Source organism: Propithecus coquereli, unplaced genomic scaffold (genome assembly GCF_000956105.1).
Source record: "Propithecus coquereli isolate 6110/MARCELLA unplaced genomic scaffold, Pcoq_1.0 Scaffold154, whole genome shotgun sequence".
In the NCBI taxonomy this organism is placed as follows: domain Eukaryota; kingdom Metazoa; phylum Chordata; class Mammalia; order Primates; family Indriidae; genus Propithecus; species Propithecus coquereli.
This window is the reverse complement of record NW_012139858.1, coordinates 216,932-224,747: the sequence shown is the minus strand read 5'-3', so window position 1 is coordinate 224,747 and position 7,816 is coordinate 216,932. Positions and strand designations below refer to the sequence as shown.

Below are 7,816 nucleotides of genomic sequence, written 5' to 3'. Positions count from 1 at the left end.
CAGCATCACGTGGCTGCACGACCTGGGGCTCCCCCAGGTCCTTGGCCAGAGCTGACCAGGAGATTCCCTCTGGCCAAACAACTTACATCTCTGGGTCTCAGTTTCCTTATCTTTCAAAGCAAAGGTAAACAGTTCACAAAATGATTATCAAGGGCTGCAGCTCCCCTAGTAATCTCTCAAGGGCAGGGAGGCCTTGTGTGTTGGGGGGCAGGTGTGAGCAAAGGTATCAAAATGGGCACAGGAGGGGAGGTCCCGTGGCAGAGGGGCATCTCAAGTGAACAGCCTGTTACTCTTTCCTCAGGTTGGGCAAGATCATAGGCCACAGGATGCTAGAGCCAGAGGCACCAAAGGCCACAGCATCAACACCTACTTTCCAGAGGGTAACACCAAGACACAGTCCAACCAGGTAACATGCTGGGGGGACAGACACTGAGTTTGCAGCAGAGTCTGGGCTGAAACCCAGGTCTCTAGACAGGTTTAGGGAATATCCTGCAAGTTTTAGGAAATGCAGTGCTTAGTTCTGGTTTAAACTTGCTGACTGACTTCTTTGGAGAACCAAATCTACCTTATGACTCATAAACTAGATAATCTATTATGATAATCTAGTCTATGATCCAGAAATACTAGCGTTGCAAATACCTGCAATTCAACTTCATGATCTAGCACTAGTGCTACAGGAGAGGCTCAGAGACCTGTGGGGGCTGGGTAACACCACCCTGCAGGGGGTGGTGAGAAAAGAGGACTTGGGTATTGTGTCAACTTCTGTGGCAGCAGCTGCCCTGGGGGTCTATAGGGACAGGGCACTTGAGGCCCACTAGCCTGTGTGGCCTCAGCCTCAGGGTGAAGGAGCACCCAGGTGGCAACGAGGGCCTCAAGGGAGGTTCAGCTGGCATCGTTGATGGCAGCCCGGGTGCCACTCAGCAGTCTCTCCTGCTCTCTCTCCTCTGCCAGGGGCTGGCCCAGGAACAGGCAGACCAGCAGCAGGTGGTGCAGCTTGTTGTAGAGGGCAGTACCCATCCGAAGGACGAAGAAGTTGAGGATATACAGCACGTGGAAGGCGTCTCAGCCCAGCGCCAGTCTCAGTGCCCAGGTGACCACAGTGCGCAAGCTGTCCAGCACCACATGGGTGGTGCTTAGCTTCTTGGTGACGCTGATGTCTGCAAAGTTGGAGAAGGCGATGCTGCTGATGTTGCCCAGCAGCACCAGGGCAATGATCGGCTGCCGGCCCACCTGGCAGAAGGCGTGCAGGGCATCCTCCAGCATCCTGTGAGGGTTTCCATTGAAGGAGCCGGCGGGCGTGTAGTACGTGGGCACCGGCAGCAAGGAGAGGATCACCAAGCCAAAGAGGCCCTCAGTGCCAACGGCCCGTAGTGGGTGCACTCTGTGTTTGTGGACAAACCTCCCCTAGCACCATCTGGATGGAGACGATAATCTGGATCATGATGATCAACAGGTCCCCTGTGATCACCTCGCTGAGCTTGTGCTGATCATCATGCATGCTCAGAAGGTCGGCCAGGCCCACAGCCACCAGCCTGGCCACTGGCTCAGCACCAGCTTCCGGCCCAGGAAGGCCACCCAGAACGGGCCTGTGAATATGACCACTGTGCCCCGCAGCATGTAGAATCTGGAGGCACTGGTCATGTTCAGAGCCACATACATGAGGCTGGTCCCCATCATGTCACAGAGGGCTGGAGGCGGGAAGAGAAGGGGGTTGCAGGACTGTTGGGGATGACACTGGAGTCTTGACTGCCCTGTGGCTCTGCACCGGAGGAGGGAGAGGGTGACCAGGTGGGAGAGCTCTCCCGGAAACATGCCCACTGCCTGGAGGAAGGGATGCTGGCGGCTGTGTTCCTCGCTTCCTCCGCAGCCCTGGGCCCTGATGTTGTCCGCCCACTTTGCCGAAAGCGTGTTGATGGAGCCAGTAACGAGCATGAGCCCGGCCAGGAACAGCTGGTACTTGGTCCAGACTGTGAAGCAGGCACGGGGGCTTGCTCCAGCCGGCTGTCCTTTCCACTTCTCATCTAACTCAGTGGCAATATACAAGCAGCTGCAGTATTTTTTACATGTTTATAGTATTTACCGAATGACTATTTTTCTAGTTCTTAATTATCTCAAAAAGAAATATAAAATCACTTAACTAAATTACATTACTATTTACTTCTGTCTGATAATTCTGATACTTTATTTTTACTTCAGGCCTGCTATTGACATAATGTTTTAGACTAAATACCATAACCTCTTTAGAAAGAGAATGAACTTCATTAATTATTATTAATTAGAGAAGATTTGTCTTGAATTAGTGAAAAGCCAAGGTGGATATAAATATGGGAAGATAATAGGAAGGCCTTAATGCTCCTGATATGAGCTAAATACCATGTTTTAGGGCCCAGCGACCCATCTGCAATGACCCATCTGCCCCAAGGGAGGAAGGCCTCAAGATAATCCTTCAAATAGATTCTTTTTCTCTCAGTATTAAAAAGGCTGGTTTTAATGTGAATCTTGTCTTGCATTTGAGCTTTTTTTTTTTTTTAATAAGAAAGAAATGGATTTTTCAGCCAAACCCCACTAATTTACACCACAAATTCAGATAATTTCTGAGTGTGGGTTTATCTTTTTACTATGAACAAAGACATCTCAATGAATGGGCATCACAAAAAAAAAAAAAAAATTAGAAGGGTAATTAAATCACCCAATGAAAAAACTGGCCTCTTTTATATTCAAAGAATTGCCATGAGGCAAACAAAAACAATCTCAATCTTATATCCCCTGTACATGCTCAATAAATATTGGTTAAATTAAATTTGTCAAAATTTATTATCCACGTGAACTGCTCACCGAAATGGAGAAAACCCCCAAGGGTGCATGAGACCAACCGTGTTATACCCTGAAAAAAACTCTCTGAATATTCAGGAAATTTGTTTTCTTTTTCTGAGGATTTACAGCTTCATTTATGGTACATACAAGAGAACCATTCCCTATCCCATGATTTAGAATGTACTTTAGGGAAGTTGTCATTAGGAAAGCAAACAAATCAGCAAGTGGTTATAATGAAGAAATCATGAATAATAATAATAATGATCTGCAAACTCAAAATGTTTAAAACTACATTTGTTATGCCCTCCCCGTCTCCTCTTCCAGATTTGGCCCTTGCACTAAGCCCACCATTCTAACTGGCCAGAGAGCTGCAAGTCTCCTAATTAGCTTCTTGATTTATATCCAGTGAATCATGAAACTCCTTTATTCCTTAGTTTTATCTCTCTCTGTCTATTTCCATGATTTAGATCCTTATTCTCTTATATCTGGATGCTTCAGACAGATTCCTTTAGTACAGGCCCATCTCGGTAAATCAAATATCTTATATACAAATGAGGCCGGTCACCATCTTTTTCTATAAATACTTCATGCTGCTTCCTTATGCTGCAACTTACATCATTTTGTTTCCAGAAAAACTCAACCTTTTCCATCTTCATTTACCTCTCCTTCAAAGACAAACTCAAGTCCTACCTGCCTTCCTGATCCCTCTAACTCTTACATCTTCTTTGGCTTCCCTTTTCCACAAAATTTAGTTCTTTACTGTAGTCCAACTCAGAAGGCTCTATATTGCCTAGTGCGGACTACTTTGTTTCTTAAAGTGAACTTAAGTTTCTTGAAAGCCTTTCCCAATCACACCTTCCACCACCAATTTAGTTTAGGCCCCCACATTGTATGTCCCCACTGCACCCCATGCTTCGCCACACTTGCAATTGCTTGTCTGTTTCCTTGCTGGGCCATGAACTTCTTTGTGGCAGCAGTCTCACCCATCCACACTGTGCACCATTGTGTCCCAAGGGCCATTGTGTCCCTTGGTGCCTGGCACACGCAGTTGCCTGAGAAACATCTTTTTGACTTATTATTAACCTGAAGGCAAGGATCATGTTTCCAGGTGGTTTTTTTTTGGTATTCTCCCAAATAGTTGTTAATGTACAAACTTAAAAATTATAAAACCTGATCGTCTATTAATAACATGGGAATGTTATTAATGACAGTGGGTTTATTCTTCATGGAAATGGGGTGGGGGTGGTGTTCAAGCTCACTTTAAGAAGGAAATGGTAAACATTAATTAAAAAAAAAAATATCTCAGCAAACCACAATGGAAAACAAGCCAACAAACCCTGAGGGACCTTGACTCATTGGAGGTATGGCCTGAGCCTGCCCACGCCTGGAAGGGCAAAGGCACATATTGATGACCCCTCCCTCCTGTAATTTCCAGGAAGGAATATCTTCTCCTGATCCTTAGCTGAGTACACAGTCTTAGGGGAAGGGTGGGGGCAGGCTGTGACCACTGCAATGAGAACTTATAAATTTTTCCAGCATCCGTGACTTTAAAGTCCCCGTGAACCCTTCTGGGCCTGGAATCCATTACTCAAAATACTAGCCCAAGGGGCAGCAGCACCTCATTTGTGGCTGGAATCCCTCAGCCACCCCCAGTCCTGGGGTCAGTTTTTCTTCTTGGCATTCACCCTAATAAAGCAGCCTGGGTGCAAGATGAGTCAACATCCCAAATCTGCTCCTCATGTAAAATCTTAGTTTCTGTGTCTCTTTAATTAAAATGATTTATAGTTCTTTATTCCTTTTATAGTCTCTTTGTTAACCCAAATCTCTGGAAACTTACTCTACAGTCCCTGGTGTAGAACTGTCTGATGCAAACTCTGTGTGTGTGTAGTGGGAGGAAAGAGCAGAGGAGCCAACTTCTTGAGGTCCTTCTACATGCCTGTCTTTTTTTCATTCTCCTCAGGCTTTCTAAACTCATGAGTAGGAGCTCTTAACAAGAAGATCATGGATAGACTTGAAGATGCTTGCATATCTGTGTACACAGCTACCTAAAATTTTGTGGTTAGGCTGTCTACGTCTTTCACTGGATTCTCAAAGGAAACAATGACCCCAAAAGAATAGGAACTTCTGCTCTGTAGGTTTATATGCTATCTTCAGGCCCCATCCCTTGCTAACATTCTTTTCTTGATGATCAAAGTATTCAGTCTTAGCAACAAAACCTATGCTTTGGTACCTGATATGAAATTGGGTCATTCATTATTTCAACAGATAAAGAGTGCCTACTATGTGCTAGGCATTATTCTTGGCACTGGAGATATAAGACAAAATGGATACAAGACACTTTATTTACCAAAAGTTTACTCTGTGCAAAGCACTTTGCTAAGTGATTATCTCCTTTAGTCCTCAAAACAAACCTATGAAATAAGTACTATTATTATAGTAACTTTATAAATGAGAAAACTGAGGCAGTAACTAAATCTGGGTTCTCACAGTTCTTAAGTAATGACCCCAGGAGCTGGAGGCTTCTCTTCAAGTTACCTCTTCAAATTATTTAAGGGATACAATGTGAGTCTGAAATCAACCCAGCCTGAGAACCCCAGTGCATGAGAATGATCAACTATTTACTAGCAAGATCTTTTTCTACAAAGACATCATGCTTCTTCTTTATGTGGCATCTTAGATCGTTTTGTTCCCAGGTGAGCTGTGGGATTGGGAATAGAAAGCCTCATTTATGAGCCTCAGTGTTCTGTAGAGAATTTGTGAACATGTCAGTTTGGGCCACTTTTCCTCTTTGCCCTTACACTCAAAAATGACCTGATCACTTACCAACTCTTTTTCATTTTTCTATGTCCTCACGTAAGTTTCATCTTTACTTACGGGAAAATAACAAGTCCTCTTAGCATAACAGTTGATTAAATCAGCAACAGTATTTTTAGTCAAGCTTCATTAAAGACTCAACACAAAGCCAGATTGTATTAGTCACAACATCGCAAACTCCTTTTTCATTCATTTTAATTAAATATATTTACAATTGTCTCTGCTCACCCAGGAATGATCTCTTTTGCAGCTTAGTCATCACGCCACTTGCTTGAATGTCCATGTGTTCAAATAAGCTTTCATCCTTACTTACTATAACTGCCTATAATGAAGTTTCTTCTTTCTCCTTCTGTTCCTCCCCCTTCTCTTCCTCCTCCCTCTCCTTTTCATCAGACATCTGCCATTTGTATGTTTCTTACCGTTGCTTCCAGAGATTCAAAATTTTGTATACTTATTGATTGATTAGATTTCTTTAGATCCATAAAAAATGTTTAAAAATAAGCATCATTTTCTTTGACAGCTTTTTACCAAGAGTCATCTGAGAAGTCTGGTGATTTGAAAATTAGACAAAGGGTTATGATCTACAACTGGGATGTCCCATATATGGTAGCCACCAGCCTCAATGGGCTATAAAATACTTGAAATGTGGAGAGTGCCACATGATAATATTTTGGATATATTCAGTTACATTAAAATTAAATTTATCCATTTATTTTTTGCCCTTTTTAATGTGGCTAGCAAAAAATATATAATTGTATATGTGATTTACATTACATTTCTGTTGAACAGTGCTGATCTACACAGATCAATTTCTTATCCATCACCATACATTGCAGAGCAAGAGAATGCCAACCTGATAAGAACGCTGAAGGTTTGATCTTTTGCCCAGTGTTGCCCTTATTAAAATGGATACATCTTTTAGTATTGAGATCATGAGACAGAACCAGTGATAGAGACCCAATTCCAGATTACCAAAAGGGATTTTCAATTACTTATGGACTAAAACCCCATCACAAATCCATATTGGAAATCGTAAGTGTCCACAGAGCTAATGTCCCCTCAACGCCCTGTTCATGAACGTGTATCAGTAAAATAGCAATCCACAAACCAAAACTCATGTACAGTTTCCTTGTGTTCTAAAAAATCGAGTCTTTGACCATGTCTAGAATTTTTCTCACTCACGGACAACTATACATGAGCTTGTACACATCAGGTTATAATAAGTCTAATATTCTAATACTAAGTACATTATGCATATACCACACATATGTGTATATGCACAGACTCACATACACACACACACCACACATTAACCAGAAAAATTAGGTGTTCTTGACTAATCAATAGACATTTATTGGTTTCCTACTGTATGGCCAGCACTGCCCACAGGGATGTGGGCTTGTATGATCCTCTTGCTCTGAAGGAGCTTCCAAGTGGCTTGGATTCTATGTTTCATTTATGTCAATGCCCAAGTGAAAGGCACCTTCTTGACCCTTCCCTATGCCTCACCTCTAAGCTGATCTGGCTCCCCTTATGCCCCAGCTTAGGGAAAGAAGGACAGGCAAATGGCCATTGGACAAACCAAAGAAAGTTTAGAAATTATAGGCTTGGGTCCAACAATGACATTACAGGCAGCAGAAAACTCAAATTGGACTAACATCCTAGGAGTCATTATAGGCCAATGTTCAAGAGCACAGGCTTTTGGGTCTGAACCCTGGTTCTACTTTTTACTAGTTGGGTGATCTTCAGCATGTTATTTTCCTAATCTCAAACTTAGTTTATTTCTTGTAAAATAAGGATAATTAAAATTCTTATCTTTTACAGTTACTGTAAGGATGAAATGTTATAGTGCCTATTAATTCCTTAGTTTAGCATAGCTGGCTTTAAGAAAACAACAGAAATTCAGCTCTATCACTGTCCTGTCCAGACTTGGCTTCACTACAAGGTCCTCATCACCAAGTAATCATCTTAAATTTCACATTGCAGGGGGTGCCTTTTGAAAGTTTTCTTTTACCTGTGAAGAATGGGATTCTTTACTGTCTATCTTCATTCTCCTTCTCTATTAAAAATAAATAGAGATTGTATCATTGAATTTATGGTTAGGTTATTTTCTTAAGAACACTCTTAATGAAAAACTAATGGCTTATTACTTTATTGATTTGAACAATTGATTTGACTATTATAAAGA

The 7,816-nt window shown here is 42.4% G+C and overlaps 1 pseudogene; it reads right to left on the bottom strand.

The window, feature by feature from the left end:
- Window positions 1-882: 882 nt before the first annotated feature.
- LOC105807190 lies at window positions 883-3,817 on the bottom strand (annotated as a pseudogene).
- Between the last annotated feature and the right edge of the window lie 3,999 nt (window positions 3,818-7,816).